This window comes from Ambystoma mexicanum, chromosome 12 (genome assembly GCF_040938575.1).
Source record: "Ambystoma mexicanum isolate Mex_15411 chromosome 12, UKY_AmexF1_1, whole genome shotgun sequence".
Taxonomy (NCBI): Eukaryota; Metazoa; Chordata; class Amphibia; order Caudata; family Ambystomatidae; genus Ambystoma; species Ambystoma mexicanum.
Genome location: NC_090936.1, coordinates 1098052090 through 1098069937, shown reverse-complemented (window position 1 = coordinate 1098069937; position 17848 = coordinate 1098052090). Strand labels below are relative to the sequence as shown.

Genomic DNA, 17848 nt, shown 5'->3' with positions numbered 1-17848 from the left:
AGCTCTGTAGCTGTATTAAATTACAGTTTGTTCAAGTCCCTTTAAATGAATATTTCTTAGGAACACACAGAGGAGTGAGCAATTGGTCCACAAATGGGCTCAGTGACATCATTCAAGATGGGTACTTTAGAGGCAGGTTAGTTTTGGCTATGCATTGTAAGAATGATTCATGGGTATCCATGAACTATTTCAGCTAGTCTTGTAGACCATGAGTGGGCCATGCGTTAATTGCAAGTTTCTTGTTCATCCCCAAATGCTATGACTGACAATATAACTGCTGCCAGTAGAAAGAAGTGTATTCGACTCAAGGCAGAGAACAGCGAGCAGGTTTCCTTAATCAGCCAACCCAGCAGAATTACTTCGGAATTTCAATGTTTGGTCGCAGCTTGTGTTAAGTGAATAAGATACAACTTAATGTACCCAGAATTCCACCGCAGTTCATCTGGTATCAGTGGGTCGATGTTCAGGAGCATCACAGGGATAAAGTACTAGTGCAGTATGATTTTAACAAAATTCATTAAATAGTCACTTCTACATGAAGATGTAGACTTTGACCACACCAATCCCTCACTCCTGGTTAGGCAGGTCCACACCCAATTCCTCATTCCATCTGATCACTCTTTTTTTAGGCCAGTTTACGTAATTTATTTAATTTGCTTCGGTCACTTGTCCCCCAGGTTCCTCGAGAAGGCAGTGGTCAATTATTTCTATAAGTGTCATAAATGCCCAGCACTCACACCACATTGGAAATCTAAGTGTGCCCTCTTTCATGAAGCTATGTGTTGACTATTGTCATAGCTGGAAATAGTAGACCCTCTCCCTTTCCCCTAATTCCAAGTCAGTTTTAAAATTAACCAATGACCCAGTTTAATTGCTGCTGACAAGTAAAGGCAGTCCTCATTCAGTTCTATTCCTTTTTATGAAAACTTCAGTCCCATTGGAGGGGTGACGGCAATGTTGCTAAAGATTGGATGAATGGGCCCAGGAAGAATGCTAGGCTCCTCTTTAATGCCCATTTGTCCAAGATGTTCAATGTGGGTTCATTATAGAGTTTTCATGAATGTAAGTGAGCATTTGGGCCAGGTTTATATGTATACCCCTAGGGCCTGCAACAGAACGTTCCTCTGTGACCAAGTCCCTTTCCTGGAGGATTGCTGGTAGTGTGGCTCAGGGGGCCCAGTGTGAAATGCATAGGATGAAAAAGTCATCCTCCCAGGGTCGCTGTTTTGTAGTGGACCAGTCACATTAACTCAACCCAGACTGTCTGAAGAGTCCAGTGCCCGGCCCCCACCCTATCTACTAACCCATCATGGCAGACCAGCTTTAAGGGTAAGTTAAATCACCAATCAAAATGCTTGGAATAACCTACAGGTTCCTGATACAGCACCCCTTCCCCAGTTGAGAGCGCCATCAGATCAATTTAAACAAACCTCCAGTGTAGAAAAAGCTGCCTTTTCCTTTAGGGGAACATGTTACCATTCACTAGACAGTGCATGTGTGTGTTGTTGCATTGTTACAACTTCATTAGAAGAACATTAGGGAAGTCATTTCACACCTTAAAAGAAACATTCATTGAATTAGGGAATCCCACGGACAGAATGTCACAACCAATGGCTTTCTGACTGGGGAACGTGTCAAAGGACAAACAAAGTTGTTAAGAATGTTTCTCTGCTGATGATGCAGTTTTCCAAAGCACAAAGATTATTCACTAAACAGAAGAGCAGAACATGTTTACCTAGTCCCTTTCCAGTATCATATGCAGGGGTTCTCATCAACAAAGGCACATGGAGGAAGATCAGAGAAGGCAAGGTGGACCCTAAAATGGCAGCCAAGCCGGACTCTGGGTTTCTAGAAGACATTTGCAGGTCTCCTCTATAACAGTGTAATGGTGAGTCAAGAGAAGCATGGGGATCTCTCCCTACAAGCCTTTCTTTCTGGTAGGTCAACCCAACCAGTCTGAGCTGTCACTAGCCTGCCTAACACCCATTGGATGCTCCTCCTTCTCTTGCCTACAGCCTGAGCGGGCTCTCTGGAACAAGCCACGTCCAACTGTTAGATCATCTTTCAGGTTTCAATCGCACTGAATTGGTTCCTCAATAAAATCTCAGTCCCATTTCCTCCTCCACCTTTCATCAACATAACACAGCTCTTCACCATCACTCTCCTCTTCTTGAGATGTCTTTCCAAACTACCTACCTGTCAGGACTCACCTCCTCCCCTTGGTCCTATGCCAGCGTCCTCTTTGGGTTTGGGTGTGGCATCTCACCTAGCTCCTGCTTCAATGGTCGTGTTGGGCACGCCGTCAGCGGCATGTCTGCACTTCTTCCCCCTCCTGTCTATGCGCACACGTTAGCAGCTCACACAGCATTAACATCACTGCTTTCCTGTAGCATGACGTGCACGACACTTCCCAGCAGGCTGTGCAATTCATTACGTGGTTTTCACGCACCACATCACCCGAAACAAGCCGCATTTATTTTTTTATTTGTTTTTGGTTCAGTTACAAAAAGAAAGAACCTTTACAAAATTTATCAAAATACATATTAACATCAAACATCATAATTTTTCTTTTCGCTTTATTTACAACTCGATTAAAACTTTGTAAAACACACATTAAATTTAATTACTTTACATTACATTGTATTATAATAAGATTCTACAAAACTGACCCTAATTCACGATTGTCAGTTGCCTTAGGGGTCAGATACTTTGTCCTAATCTCTAGAAACGATTAGATACAAAGGTGAGTGCCTGGTACATATGACAAGTATACACAATTAAAATCAGAGAATAGGTTCTAAAAAAAAGTAGCAAGATTCCTAAAACCACACATCTTAAATCATATTCCCAACAGCAGATTTTTAATCGACAGTATAAATAGCAAGTTCTTTCGCTATAAATTTACAAAGGCTTACCAGTGCATATGTTAGCGGTTTATGAGAGCCTTGCATCGTTCGTGCCCATAAAAATTTTAAACAGTCTTCATAGTGAATATTTACAAATTGCATCAGTAATTTTGTTCTGATAGGTTTAAAATGCAGACAATATAAGATCAGGTGTTTCATTGTTTCATTTGTTTCAAGCGGCAATTACCTCTTGTCCTCTTATTCATTTTTTCTTTCCAATTTAATGTCCTTTCTTTAGTGTGATGTAGATTAAATTTATACCATAAGAAAATTGTTCTTGTTTGATTGCAAGGAAATAAAATAATATGGTCGTATCGAGGGATACGTTTCTTAATATGTGCATACTACTCTTTGTGCATTTTATATTTTGAGAATTTGTTCGATGGTGATGCACCAATCCTTTTCAAATAGTTTTTTCTTCGCATAACCTGGGCGAGAATACACCTCATCAACTGTAATATGTAAATCGTTCAATATTGACCGCATTCTAGAATAGTAGAGAACAAATGAAACAGAGTTGGTCGATTCTAAACGATTTTTTCAAATCGATATATAAGGAATTCTTTAGAGGAAAATATATTTTTGCATAATTTGTGACCAATCTCCATTTCCATCTACTAGATAGAGCCACTAATCCGAGTTTGTTGCCTTAGAATGGCATTGGGCAAGGACATTGGAAGATGCATGGCAGTCTTCAACAGGTTGCCTTGTAATTGACCTAGGATCACACTCATGTCGCATAGACATATGTCCAGTGAATACAGGATAACACTTTCAATTTTTTAAGTTAAAAAAATCGATAAGTGGAATTAATGAAAATTTACAGAATTTTCCATAAATCATTTTCAATTGGGATAGCAATGGTCTGCACTTAGATTTTATTAGGTTGGACCATTCCTTAATTGAATTCTGTTTTGATAGATTGTATCCTAGATAGATGGTATTTGTAATGCAAGGTATTGTGGATTCCTGGATTTTCCACTGGTATCTTCACTGTTTTTGGTTAAGGCCGAATTTCATTATGGCCGTTTTTGCGGGATTTGGAATTAAGTTATTTTCCATGGCAAAAACTTCAAAGAGTCATAATTTCGATTGAAATCCTGCTGGAGTTGGATCGAAGATTATGTCATCATCGGCGAATACAATCCATTTTAATTGGATAGCACCCACCTATACGGAAAATAAGTTTTCCTCATGCCATTTCTTATCAATATCCGAAAGATATAAATTGAAAAAAGTCGCTGCCAGATTGTATCCTTGTTTTAAGCACAAGAATGTATTGATTGGTTTGGTTATACTTCCTTCTGCTGTTATTTTTATTTTGTAGGAAGTTTTAGAGTGCAATTTAATGAACCAATACAATAACACCTTTGGGATCCCCATGTCGGACAAATTCTTCCAAAGCAGGTTTCGCACAACAGTATCAAACGTCGATGTCCTATCTATCATGGCGATATAGACGAGGTTCAAAGTTTTCTTTTTTGCTCCTGCAATTAAATGTGCCATGATTGTGGCATTTAATGTGGGGCTCATTCCTTTCCGGAAACCGGTTTGATAACTAGCCGCATTCAAGCAACTTTCACTGGTGACACAAAGCTCCTCAACTGCCTTTTTTCTTCTGCAGCGAGTGGCGTTTTTTTGCTCTTTGATCTATTTACTGTGTTTTCAGATTTCAGCTTGTTATTACTGGATTGGCTCGGCTCCCCCTGCTGGTTTGCTGCTTTGGTGTGTTTTGAACTTCCTTATGAACCTTTTTCTGCCTCTGGATTGCTTCTTGGATACCCTTGTCTGCTGTGTGACTTTGAAACTGTGTATTACCTGGAATTCGATCTTGCATCTGCCTCTGGATTGCTTATGGGTTTTTGCTGAACTGACCGGGTTTTCTTTATTGGTTTTCCCTTGATTCTTGGCATTCATCTCCCTTAGTTTCGTCCTCGTGCCGTCCGGGTCAGCTCCCTGCATTAACTTCTGTTGACTTTTTTCGCCGGTTGGCATTTGCGTCGGGGACGTGCATCTGACCTATGGATTTGCTGCAACTGGTAGGAATACGAATAGGTGTATCAGACTTTTGACCTTTGGAATCAGGTGGGGGACTACAAGATGGAGGTGGAAGGTCTTGTTTGCACTCAGGGTTTTCAATAGTAATATCTGAACAGTGTTGTCCTGTACTTTTCCACCTCTGCAGCTCCTGTTGGTTCCTGATGTATTCCTGCCTTTTCGCCTGAGCCTGTGGCCTTGCGATAGTTTATTCTGTAGTTTGCAGGCTGTGTTGTTAGGAGGAAAGTCTCTCCAGATTGGGGACCGCTGTCCTTTGCTTTACCGGCACGGGTGCATGCGCAGGTCCATCCACTCACGACACTTCCTATCATCAACCACTTTCACCTTCCAGGTCAACTCTACTTTGTTTCCAACCCCAGGAAGCCCGCAGCAGACCAAGGTGCACTCCGATCCCATACCCAATCGCAAGCATGTGTGAGTGAAAACAGGTGCAGACCCCAACCAGAAGTTCCACCCAAGGGGAGGAGGGGTGCCCTATAAAACCTAGAGAGCCCATTCTGGCAGGTTTGAGTTTGGTGAAGGTGGGTGATTGGAGAACAACAGAGAAGGAATTGGCTGTGGGGACCAGAAGATTTAGAGCCAGTAGCTGGAGGGAGAAGGAGGTGACATCTACAGAGGGGAAGGAGTTTGTGAGATCTGGAGAGAAGAGGTAGTAATATCAGCATGAGTGGCGGAGGTGGAGGACAAACGAGGAAGAAGATGAAAATGTGTCTAGGAAAGACATCTCAAGAGAAGGAGCAGGTATGAAGAGCTGTGTTATGTTGATGAGAGGTGGAGGAGGAAAGAGGGCAATCGAGAAAGGAGACATGAGATTATATTGGGTAACTAATCAGCAAGTAACATCACTGGGAGAAGAACAGCAATTTTGAGGAAGCAGGTTTCAGAGTGCTAATTCAGGCCATAGGCAAGTCAAGGAGGCAGGAGGAAGTTCAAGTGGGAGTTAGGGATGATAGCAAACTGCTAAGCCATGTCCCTGCTGCACAAAAACAAAAGTAACACCAGAAAGGTTTCAGCCTGTTTGGGTCTCACCAGTGATGTACAGCTTGGTTCCCTATGGTGAAGTGGGCAATCAACCCACATCTCAGGTTGCTTGTCTTCCCAGAAAAATGGGATATGACAGTAAGGGCTGGACTGATTTGTGAATGGCTGATCCTTTTTGTTAATGGCAGAGAGACTAAAAAATGGTTTAGATGGTTGCACAGAGCAATGACAGTGGATAAGATTAATTCACATCCTTTCACCCAGCATATTTATTGTATAAATCCTCTGAGTAGCACTACACCACCTATCCATGAAGCAGCCAGGGATATGCATCTTGTCAATTCAAATGATCATCTAAAAATAGGGCCCCGACATTGACCCCCAATACAGTCAAATGCACTTGTTATTCTCATTCCCAAGTATGTAATATTCTTATCCCCCTGCCCCCTCAAGGATTGTCTAAAGTAGTTATTTTCCACAGTATTATCCAATTTGATCGAATTTAATTGATCGAATGGTACAATTGTCCGAATTCGGCCAGTACCTTTCGATCGATTTGATTCGATCAAATTGGGTAATCAATACCGAACATGGGGAGCGGGGGTCCTCCGCTCCCCATGTTCGGTATTGATGGCCCCGAGGGGTTGGAGGGGTGTCCCCCGCTTCCTAAGGATTTGACGCGAGCAACAAAAAAAAAGAACATAAAAAAAGAGAAAATGGGACACTGTGGTGTCAGATTCGACCTGCGTTAGAGGGACGAACTGACGCCGCAGGGTCAGGAGAGGAAGCGGACATGCAAAAGGTAAGTGTGGGTGTGAAGGGATGTATTAGGGGGGATGGGCACATAGATTTGCAGGGTTTGGCCACTGTAAAATTGTATTTGTGGTGAAACTGACTACGGTCAATTCCGCCGCGAACAATTCTGCCACGGCCAAATCGCACAGATCCATTTTCCACAGCTGGTATTGATCACCACATTGATGAGCCCAGGCTTTGTGGTGGTCACCTCAAAACCCAAGACCCAATTTTACAGAAATAGTTTCAACAAATGCGCAGGTATAGAAGTTGTGGGGATATTTACATCCGTCAGTACAACATCAGTGAAAATATTGCGTTTACACTCGGCCTCCTGTGGAAAGCCAGAAGAAGGACTCGGACCAGGGGACATGTTTGAATGTAGTTTTATTTAGATTAAAAGAAAATGCCTCACTGTCACCACTACTAAAAGGGAATTCCATTCCTAACCAAACTAAGCCAAGGTGCTCGTCTATAGTCCAAAATAAAAATAGTCCTCCGTCTAAACCTAGGCACTAAACTGGCCGTACCACTTAGCAGAAATGTAAAACATACAGGTTGGGGGCCTTGCACTCTTGGTTCTTCACACAGGTATCTTGAGCTGTCCGAGAAGTCCCTCCTGGGTCTGGATCCAATGGCTTAGAAGTAAACAAAAGTTCCACTCAAAGAAAACCATTCTCATCAGTCTATAAATAGTTTGTCATCGTTCCCCAAAGTAAACAAACAAAAAAAAAACAAAACACTCAAGTTCCTGGAAAAGAAACACTTTCAAACTTATTTAGGTGGAGGGCTTTTTCCCTAATCCCTTTCCACCAACTTGGTCGATCTCTCCACACTTTGACCAACTTTTGTGTGCCTATGTGCTCCACGTGATATCTGCTTTTAACTCTGCTTATTGTGCCTCTGTGGCTCCTTTGGGCTCCCCTAACAGAATATCTCACTTAGTTCTTCAGGGTTCCTATGACCTCTCTCTGCTTCTGGTTCTCTTAGTTTTCTTGGGACCCTGTGACTCTTCTAGAGGTTTATGCTGCTCGGGTTTCAAGGGCTCCCAGAACCATTTTCATTGTCTCATTCTCCCACTTCTCTCAGGTTCCTGTAACCCTTGGATGGGGCTAGAGTAGTCCTTCCCTATTCACATCTCGTTCTCTCTTCCCTTCTCTTCCCTCCAACCAGGGCAACCTGTGTTGTGGTGCTTGCTCCAGTGATGGTCCGTCCCAATAACTGTGGCAGCATTCTCTACGGCTTGCCGCTCTTCCGCACTGGATGGCTAGCGGACTTTGTGTTTCGCTCTTCTCAGATCTCTCTGTCTGGCTCTCTGTTTGAGAGCAGAGGACCCAGTCCTCCCTTTGTCCCTGGACTCTGCGCCTGATTGCGGGCACCAGGGCCACATATCCTGTATGTGGGCGGGCCTCCAGGTCCAGTTCGCTCCGCACAGCCTCTGCCCCCTTGCCTTACATGCTTCCACATCTAGCATACAGCGTATCCCTCCGATGTCTGCCTCCTTCCGCTCTGCAGCCAGCTCCACTGGTCTGAGCGGCTACTCCCCTTGCTGACGTTCTCACTTCTAAGACTCGCCTCAGCGTTGGGTTTCGCCTCCTGCATTCAAGGGTTGTTGGCCCCTTTACTCCTGTTCTTGTATTCAGAAGGGGCGTATTGTTCACAACAGGTTGTCAAGCATGTGGAATGTTCACTATTACCTTCAGTCAAACACAGTTGTTATGGCAATATTTTGTTACTCCCATGTAAGCAGATAATAGCTTGGGTATAGGGAGATGCTTCATGGCAATAGGAGTCCTTGTCCCCTAAAGGGAAGTCACTCCCAGTGAGGCCTGCTTTCTCTAACCCCTAGGGAGGGTTTTGCTGGGCGGGCTTACCTCCCTAACCTCAAAGGGGGCGCCCCCCCCCAGAGGGAAAATGGGACGTAGTCTCTAGATTCCTCACACTCCTCAACGGATAACCACAATATACCCATTTGTTTTTGTCTGTGCTGCACAAAGGGTTCCATGGGCAAGGAGAAAAGCTTCCTTTCTGTATCGGAGAGCTAAACTGAGAAATCTTTCTTTTTGCAGATTTTCCATCACTGATTTCATTGGGACCCCCATGATATTGGTCTATGTCCTGGATTCCTGGCTGACATTTGAGGTAAGTAATCACTCTGAAGCTTCAAAAACACACTAAATTCATCTATTTTGGGACCCCTGATCAGCCCCCTAAGGACAACATTGACTCGCTAGCGCCAGCTTTGGCAGACTTCAACCTCTCCTTCGCCACTGGAGTTTTCCCCACTTCTCTCAAGCATTCTCTTGTACACCCTCTGCTCAAAGAACCCTCTGCCAACCCTTCCATTCTGGCAAACTATTGCCCGATCTCCATCACTCTTTTCCTGGGCAAACGCCTGAAGAAGTTAGCTATCTCACAGTTCACCCTCCACACTGAATCTGTTGGTTGTCTCCATGACCATCAGTCTGGCTTTAGAGCATCCAAAGGCACAGAAACGGCTCTTCTGAACACCAGTGAAGACCAACTCTCAAATCTTGATTCACTCGCCCTCTCTCCTCATTCACCTTGACCTCTCCTCTGCTTTCGATACGGTAAACCACAAGATCCTGATCTCCCGTCACTGTGATACCCTGGGCATCACAGATCAGGCCCTGGCGTGGCTAGCCTCTTTTCTCTCTGACCGTCCTTCCCAGGTGGAATTTGGGTCCTTTCTCTCTGCTATCAATCTCTCTACTTGTGGTGCTCCCCAGGGTACCAATCTATTCCCCTGGCTTTCAATGTCTACTTGGCCCTTTGGCCCACAAGATCTCTGCCTTCACCTCCAACTTTCAGTGTTATGTGGATGACACACAGCTCTCTTTCAGACTACCCACGGCCACCTCCTCCTCCTCACTCATTCCAGACTGTCTGTCCGCAATTCACTCCTGCAGTACTGCTAACAATCTCTGCTTTAATGCCAGTAAGACAGAGATCGTCCTCATTGGGACCCCTGCTACCGATTTCCCCTTTTAACTCTGGCCGGCCTCTCTTGGTCCTGCGCCTTCGCCAACCAGTGAGGCAAAAAATCTAAAAATCTGGGCGTCATCTTCAACTCTACTCTCTCCTTCTCTTCTCACATCTAGGACACCTACAAAAGGTCCCACTATAAACTACACCTCCTCAAAGGCGTTCTACCTTTTCTCACCTTCCCCCAAAGGCTCACTGTCTCCAGAGCCCTGGTTCTCTCCAGACTGGACTACTGCAACAGTCTTTTTCTCAATCTTCCTATTGCTACTCACAGTGCTCTTCAACTCATCCAGAACAGAATCGCGAGACTTATCCACTGAAATTCCTGCACTGGCTCCCTGTGGCTGCAAGGATCAAGTTCAAGTCCCTCTGCATAATCCAAAAGACTTTCTGGAGCTGGGGCATGTACTATCTACAACGCACGCTTCCTAAATACTTCTAGAGCCCTCCACTCTGCCCTCCTCCAACTCTCTGCAGGTGAGCCATCCCATCCTCTGCAGGTGCCTCCGTCTGGAACAGCCTCCCTGCCTCGCTCTGTCTTGAACCAGACCTCCTTAAGTTCCGGAAACCCCTCCAAACTTTCCTTTTTCTCTCTCTGTCTCCCCTGCTAACCTCCTCTACTCTCTCCTGCCCCCTCCTTCTTTCTCTTCCCAACCTGCTAAGTTCGTTGACTGGTCTCCTGGTGTACCCCCAGAGCCTCACAGGTCCCAGGCTCCCCCTCCAGTCCTGAACTTGCCTTTGCACTCTGCTTGGCACAAATGCACTCGGAATACGCTCTTCGAGAGGGGCAACCACCCTGCACTTAACTCAGGCCCTTGCTGGACTGGGTACACTTCCCCCTCGCACTTCCTGTCTGCACACTTGCATGACCATGAACACACTAGGCGTAGGAAGTTTGTCTGTCCTGTTCTCCCTCTGTTTGCCCTCCCTTGCTTGGTTGTACCTGAACTACTCGAACATAGGCATATTAGTGACGACCAATCACCAATAAATCTGAAATGTTGCCAGGCGGTAGTTTATTGTCCTATATGTCCTTTTTCCCTCTCCCGCCTCTTCTCTCCCCACTACTTGTAATGCACTTGCACTATCTGAGTAGTCGTTAGGCATAGCACAATAGTTTATTGACTGTATGCTCTTCTCCTCCTTCTTTCCCCATTCCCTCCTGTCATGCACTTGCATTAGGTGAAATGCCTCTGGCCCAGTATGCTAGTTTTTTGTTATGATCATTCAGAATCTTCAAGGCCTAAGAATGACAACTGTAATTTAGTGTGTTTTTGAAGCTTAAGAGTGATTACTTACCTCAAATATCAACCAAGAATCCAGGACATAGACCAATATCATGGGGGTCCCAATGAAATCAGTGATGGAAAATCTGCAAAAAGAAAGTATTCCCTTGTTCCCATGCCGCCTTGAAACGCTTTGTAGCACTTCACCTGTGTATAAGCGCTTTACAAATAAACAATTACAATTACCAGTGAAGGGAGTCTGAGTCTCCCATTCATGTTTTCCTGTGTTTTTTACCAGTAATGAACACCACCTTAAGTGCTGCATTTCTTTGTGATATGCCTAGAACATCCTGGTGGCAGTGAACCATGTTTTACAATGTTCTGATGTGCACTACTGCGTACCTTCATTTTGTTAATGTACAATGCCATTTTAAGTTCCATATATTAATAATTGCATCCCAGTGTGGTTTAAGCCATATTGTCTTTGGATATCTTCCTGCCCTCAGGTCAGAAACTCCCATACAATAACATGCACTTTCGTAAGGTCCTGCTCAGTACACTCCGGGCAAGCTGTTTGTGTAACTCAACTGGTAGAAACTGGGCTTGGGATTGTCCAGTCCCAATTCACACTTCTTCCAGGGAATGTCTGTCACTGGGCAGATGTGGGATAAGTGGCTAATCATGATTGGACAGCCCTTACCCTGTTTGAATGGTGCAGATCTTTGCCATTTGAGGGCTGGAGCAACAGGAGGAGAGGGTCTGGTGCCATTCTGAAAGGCATCCACTGGAGCCAAGTATCCAAACACATGAAGACTGCATTGAGGACCCAGAGGACAGTGGTTCAAACAAACCAGGATGGCCCAAGACATCTACAGGTGAGCCTCTGCTGCGACCAGGGAAGAACTTCATCTGTGTCTTCCTCCCAGGGACTAGTGAGATCAACTTGTCATGCATCCTGCATCAGTACCCTACTACCAGTGATTTCTGAAAGTCCCACAGGAACCTTATGTGGGATGACAATTTACCAACGAGGTAACCTTCCAGTGTTGGAGTTTGGCACTCTGCTGTTTCTCATATTGTGGCCCAGGAATATTGTTGCCTGCATCAGCTGCTCTGAGGGGTCAGTAATGTGAGACTCATGACTGTATTTAGTCTCGGGATTTGCCATTTTATTACACACAAAATAATAACAGATATTCTAACTAAACCTACTCTACCAGGGGATTCTCTAGCTATTCTAAGATCTATGGGAAAACCTCTTAGCATTCACAAAACTAACCCTCACACTAAACAACATAAATATTCAAACACCATAAATACAACATTAATAAGTAAAGTTACCAAACACTGTGTCTCGTGGTCCTGGGCAGATCTTGCTCCCCAGGCAATGTCCCAAAGTCAATTTCCTCCAAGGAACAAAAGGTCTGAACCAAAGTCTTGAAAGTTCCAAAGAAGCAAAAAGTTCACACAAATAAAATCTACTGGCCACAGTCTTTTCTTTGCTTGGTGAAAGGCTTCTTTCTTTACAATTCCACAGAAAATAACAGCACCAATGGAGTTTTTCTGGACGACTTCCTTCCAAGAAAGAATAGATTAAGGCGACAAAAGTACCTCTCCTTCTTTAACACCAACTTCTCCACTGTCAGCTTCCTCAGTGTCTTATATATACATACTGTCAAGATGGTTCCGCTTGAGATTTACTCCTCTCTCAGAAACTTCCTTCTGCAATTTAACTGTGAGAGCAGGTTCCTATGCTCCACAGTTCGCTTCAGCAGTTCTGACAAATATTGACAGCTACAGTCCTGCTACTACAACTTCTACTGCTCTGTAATTTGCTGCTACAGCAGCAACTTCAAGGATGGGCAATCCTACAAGACATCGTCTGCCAACACAGGTTGGCAAGGCACTCTTCTTTCTATATAATAGGAAATGGCAGCCTCTTTCCCGGTCTTGCAGCTACCATAGAATCTGCTTCGGGCTTCTAGACCACTTCTTATTCTTCCAAACAGTCTTTGCCATGCAGATGTAGAAACAACTTTGGTGAGCAAGTACCACGCTCCCTTCCCCAGCTTTGTATACACCTTGACTTCAATGGTTACCCCAAAGCCGTTGTGCCACTCTCCCAGCTTTGGATGAAGTCTCTTAGGTAATAGTACATTCTTCAACTTCAGAGCAATAGTATACAGTTCTTAAGTGCCCAGGATTTATCTTCTTAGAGATACCTCTATGCACTTGGGTAATGCTTGTTCTGGCTTTAGCTTCTACTACCTCTATAATCTCCTGCTTCAGCCTTTGATGTGTTGCAAGATGTGCATCTTCTATGGAAAACAAAATTAGGCACAGGCAATTGATTTTCGGTATTGAACTGCCACTTCACAAAAACACTTTCCCACCTTCCGGTCAGCACTCAGCCTCCAAGGTATCGTGAAACCTTGGCTGACGCGTGTGGTCCCTTTAAACAACATGTGCGACTCTTCAGGAAAGTCAGTTTAACTTCAATTATGCTACCAGCAGCATTCTATGTGTTAACCGGAGCCACACGACCGCTCAGCAACAAAGTATTGCAGATTTTGGGGAAAGACTGGCTTTTCATCACACACGAGCATTTCAGTTAAGCGCATGTTACTTTCACATAGATAAAAAGACTTCCCACTCCTGCGGCTAATATTTACTCGCTCATACTTCAGTGCGAGTGCAATTAAAAGCTGGCTACAGTCACCAGCAAGGAATGTCTGCTTCTCAGGAATACAGAGCTTCCTTTTACCGACTCCCAATCACAATTAGAACAACTGCGGGCTGCTGAGGCTTCCCGACTTTGTTTCTTCTCCTGCTACTACTGCAGGCACTCTTGGGATCCACACCCCTCTGATGCACGGGTATCTCCGATCTGGCCTCATTAAGGGAGAGTCCCCTACTCACTTGGAGAGACTGGCTGTTTTTTTTTCTCTCCAGTACTGCCACAGCTGTTCAGGGTTTGTGGGCACAGGCCCAACTCAGTGTGTGCAATTGGAATGTGCCTCTCTACTCCGGCGTCTCTGTTGTGGTCTTATTTCCTTGTGATCTGCTAGTGCCATGCTTCTTCTGTTTCTGTTTCTGCTACTGTCGACCTTCCAGCTCCTGCCCCAGCTTCTCTCTGCTGCTTCTCTCTCAGGCAGCATTTTATGCCCATCAGGTGGGATGATGAGGTTCAGGTGCAGACCCTTGTGTTATTTTATGTTATGTTAGGCATACTTATTAAGCGCATGTTCGCCAAAGGCATCTTGGTGCTGGGGAGGAGAGAGGATCAGTATGCACACCACAACAGCACTAGAACAAATTCGTTTTTAAAGCCTTTCTGAAGGCAAGGTGGTTATTCAAGTGTTTTGGATAGGGCGGCGGGCCATTCCAGAGTCGGGGTGCAACAACAGAGAAGGCCCGCTCACCACAGCATGAACGGCGAAAGACGGGAGCAACACGTAGGCCAGTTGATGCCGACCGCAGAGGCCATGATGGAACATAGTGTGAGAATTTAGCACACACATATTCCGGCCCTTGGGACTGGAGGGCATGGTGAACAAAGCACAGAGTTTTAAAAACAATGCGCTGGGCAACCGCCAACCAATGCAGGGTCTTCCAACACCGGGGAGATGACAGCACCATAGGGGGAACCGGTGGCAACCCAAGCAGCCATATTCTGTAACTGTTGCAGCCGCTGGATGAGTCCCTTAGTTTAGGATAGATAAAGGGAGTTGCAATAGTCTAAGCGACTAAGCACAAGAGCGGCCACAACAGGAGGATGAAGATGAGTGGGGACATGATTTATTGCCTGACCTTGTCTAGAGTCATTAGGCTTGCCGGCCTAACCTGGACTCCTATCTGCCTCTATAGCCCTCTGTTTCACAGTCCCTGAGGGATTCTGGCACTTGTAGTTTGATTTACAAAAATGCTATTTCTCTAATTCTTCAAAGTAGGTTAAAATTGATGGTCTTCCCCAGATTTTATTAAGAGAAGAATTATAAGGTTTAGCCCTTATACAGACAGAAGGGACAGAAAGGGTTGCATGTTCCTCGCTCTTGTTGGAACGTTTTTGATCTTGTGGAGGGTATGGGACCCTAGGTGTATAAAGGGTTGGTTTCTTGGGTTCAACACAAAGTAGAGTCACTCTTTCAGGTCTTACCCTTTTACCCTTAATAGAGGATTGAGATGTTCCAAAATTGCAATAGTCCAATTCCTCCTTTACGGTTGGGTTAACAGTATTCCTCTTCAAAGAAAAATACAGCATCTCACCATGCGCAATCTCCTCACCTCCCTGGGCCTGGTGGGCTCCACCCAGGTGATCCTCCTGCAGTGCACCACCCCAAGATTGGGATCAGGAAGCATCTGCCCTCTCCTGGCTGCCTGAGAGCAGATTCTAGGTAGCATTTTAGTGGGGGATGCGCAGGATTCTCCACTTCTCCTTCCTGAAGAGGGGTCTGCCTGGAGCCTGTTCATTGCTGCCCTCTCAAGCGGAGCCTGCTAAACCCCGACCAGGGTTTCTTTGCCTTTTCAATTTGCCTGGTATGCCTGGGGGACAATTCTCCTCATGGAAGTCATCATGGCTGATGTCCTTGGGTGTCTGCCGGCCCTGCTGCAACTCTGCTGGAACCATCCCAGAAAACTGAGATCAGAACTCGCATCTAGTGTGAGACAGGCATGGTATTAAGAGAGACGCAGACTCAAAAGGAACAGTTTAAAAACCTTTATTGGAAAACTTTGTTGGTTTGGTGTAATGCCTAACTGGCCCTAATTCTAAGGGGGTTGTTCTCTCAACTAATGTTTCTAAGGGCGTCAATGTCCGTAAGTCCGAAACCAAAGTCCATCTGTGTCAAAACCTATGATTACCCTCACTGTTAAGACAAACTGTGATCTGGTGTCATCTTAAATAAAAAATGGTGGCTCAAAAAGAAATGCAAACCAACACTACATCAGGTGTAGTTCTGCCAGTTTCAAAAATAGTTAAACTCAAAAGGGTTGCCCTTGGAAACTTCCACGTAGGGCTCTTGCAGCAAATCAATAAAGTTCACAATGTCTCTGGGTCTCTTGGGGGTCCCTTCCCCAACCATCGATCCTTCCAGTTCCAAAACAAAAAAAACAAAGTTCCTGTTAGTCCTCTCAGGATTCCCTTCCCCAAGTCTAGGCCTCTCCTGCAAAGTTCAAAGTTTCTCTGTGGGCCTCTTAGGGTTCCCTTACCCAGGCTTAGGCCCCTCTGGTCTCAAATAAAAGTTCACCTTGCCAGGATGCACCTTTCACCACACAGTTCTTTCATGGGGCAGTACCAGAGACTTTGGAGAACGCGGGGCTTTTGCTCCTCCCAGGTGCGACCACTCTGGCTTCTGAGCCCTCTCCTCACACTTTGTACCTTTCTTCTGGTACCTTTTCCCTCCGGTGCCTTTTCCACTCTATTCTTGTTTCTTTTCCACCTTTCTTTCCACTTTGCGGTGCTCACCTGCACCTTCTTTTCACTTTGTTGTGCCTCTTGCACACTCCTCTTGCTAGCCGTGCCCCTGGCACCCTCTTCTCAATTTGCTGTGCACCCTTGCACCTTCTTTCCAGTTTACTGTGTTGCTTGCACTTTCCTTTTTCTGCTTTTGGGTTGCTCGTACCCTCTTTCCTGATTTCGGTTTGCTTGCACCTTCTCCTTTCTTTCAGCTCCCTTTAAATTCACTCTTTGGGCGTATTCAGGGATTGGGTGGAGCGGTTACCCCTCTGCCCAATTCTGATTGGGGACGGAAAGCAGGAGGTTTACCTCCAGCTTTTTACTGGAGTTAAAAACCTCCCCTTTCCACCCATTTTCCAGCCAGCGGTAATAGCGCAGAAAAGCCCCATAGAGTCGTATGGACTCTGATTAAATGGGGACTAAAAGCGCACCTCAACTCGGGATCCGGTGCAAATTGCACCGGGCCGAGTTGCGGTAACGCTGATAGCATTGGACGGTATCCAAGAGCATTTACCGCCGGGATACTGCTCAACTTTTGATGAGGCCTCTTGTGTTTCGGGTCGCTTGCATCCTCTTTCCTGCTTTTGCTTATTGTTCTGCTTGCATCTTTCATCGCCAGCAACCCGCAAGCTACTGATTTTCTTGCTCTTTCTTACAAAACTCACCCAGGTACAGTGCTGGCGAGCAGTTCCTTGGGATATGCCCCTCATACACCCCTGAGACCGTCACACACCCCAGGGGAACGAGCACTGGCCTGGACCTGGACACGGCCAGCAGCTTGCAGTCCACCACAATCTGGCTCCATGGAGACACGGCTCCCTCGTCACACTGCAACCCCTCTGACACACTGGGTCAGTGTCCTGGCATCCCGCTTTCCTCCGGATCTTCTAGGCATCTGTTGCTGCAGCCTCCTGCCCCCAGGCTTCCACAATCTACCCAGCAACCCCAGCTTGCTCATCTTTGGCAGAACCACACCTTTTATACCCTAACTTAGAGTCAATTAAAGTCAGGTGTGCATGGTTAAGGTGAAGTGCTTGACCTTCCCTGACTATTAGTGGGACAGCCTAGTGGTGAAATGTAGTAGGCCTCTCCCTGTCTCCCACTGCTATTGCTATGGGTAATCCTTACTACTCTCGGTCTCCTCTTCCTCGTCCCAGTACATGTTGGAAATGGGGTAGGGGGCGATAAGATTGGAAATATCCCATAAAAGCTGAGGGAGTGCGTGTACAATGGGGAAAGGGGGAATACAATGTTTCACCTTTAGGCATTCTCCTCCCAATCCCCCATGACCCGCCACTGAGGTGATCCTCCCTCGCTTGTCCACACCCAGGGTCGGGATCCAAAAATAATGGCCCTTCCCTGGCCACCTGAATGGAATACTGTCAGGTTTCTCACACTAGCCACCACCTTCTTCAGCCACT

General features: G+C 45.6%; 1 protein-coding gene across 1 annotated transcript in view; it reads right to left on the bottom strand.

Moving 5' to 3' along the window:
- FBH1 (F-box DNA helicase 1) overlaps positions 1–17848 on the bottom strand; it is a 1469681-nt gene that overhangs the window by 1126897 nt on the left and 324936 nt on the right. The window lies entirely within an intron of this gene.